The following is a 1,269-nucleotide window of genomic DNA, read 5'->3' on the forward strand; positions in this document are numbered from 1 at the left end:
AAACAAAATCCTTAAAATCAACAGCTGTATCAGTTGAAAACAAAGTGTCCAAAAAGTAAAATCATAAAAGAACTGAACTTCCAGGAAAGTCAAAACGGAAAGGAACTACTCAACTGGCAAAATCAAAAGCTCAAACACATCAAACGAATGGATAACAACTGTCGTATTCCCGACTTGGAACAGGCATTTTCTTATGTAGAAATGGTGAATTAAACAGGGTTTTATAGCTAGCTAAACCTCAAAATAGATCATGAACTAATATTATTGTAGAAAGGCAAAATTGCTGCTTTCACAATTAATGTATAAACACACTAGTTTCTATATAAACTTTATTACAGCTTTTATCATACAATCTACAATATTATATTGTAAAATACTCAAGGTGGCTATAACATACAATGGATGAAATTCTGTGATTAATTTCTAAAAAATATCCATGAATGCACAAAAAAGATGTCATACAAATGTGAGATTTAAACTATTACTGTATTTTATTTTCGATCTGTCAGCTGTTTTTGTGCATAATCATATAGAATAAACATAATTATCAATTGGTTTTAACCATCATTTCTGCTTGAATCTAAAGGAAAAACAACTTTTAAATAATGAGTATAAACTATGTAAAAAAAAAAAAAGAAAACAATGATATATAATTTTTTTTTTAAAAATGCACAAACAAGACTGACAAGTATCTGAAATAAAATTATTTTGATTGGTAAAATTGGTGGTAATAATAAAATCTGAATTAAAGATTCATTTAACCCTACAATAAATAAGTTGGACATGTATTAAAGTAAGGCCCAACTCAATTTGTAGGACTGCAATTAGAATTGTCTGAGCTATCATTTCAGTTGATATGTAAAACATATATAAATGCTACCACATCCATTCAGTCAATAACATGAATATTCTACTCAGTGTAATTTGTAATGAGATAACTTTTTTAAAGATTTGGTGACATGGTTGTATGTGCGTAGAATCTTAGAGTTTTTAAGACTTTTCTACATTATAGTAATGTCTCAAGGGTATATCTAATATTGATAAATAACAATTTATAAAATAATACAACTATAATCTACACTGCTGAACATTTTGAATATACAATCTGTTGAAGAAAATACCAGTCATATGTAGATTTCAATTTAAATCCAAAACAAACAAAAATACACTGAAAAATTTTGATATAATTCATTCCTTAAAAAGTAAAAAATATGCCCATTTTACATTAGGACTCCTATACTTTCTCCTCAATTCAATATAAATGTCTGC

The 1,269-nt window shown here is 27.1% G+C and overlaps 1 protein-coding gene across 1 annotated transcript in view; it reads right to left on the minus strand.

Annotated features, from left to right (window-relative positions):
• Nucleotides 1-315: 315 nt before the first annotated feature.
• The window catches only part of LOC143080810 (uncharacterized), a 12,870-nt gene continuing 11,916 nt past the window's right edge, over nt 316-1,269 (minus strand). The window contains exon 3 of the mRNA XM_076256867.1: nt 316-1,269. This exon is cut by the window's right edge and continues 4,098 nt beyond it. The gene's annotated coding sequence lies outside the window, so the exon portion shown is untranslated.

The sequence above is a fragment of the Mytilus galloprovincialis genome, chromosome 6, assembly GCF_965363235.1.
Source record: "Mytilus galloprovincialis chromosome 6, xbMytGall1.hap1.1, whole genome shotgun sequence".
Taxonomy (NCBI): domain Eukaryota; kingdom Metazoa; phylum Mollusca; class Bivalvia; order Mytilida; family Mytilidae; genus Mytilus; species Mytilus galloprovincialis.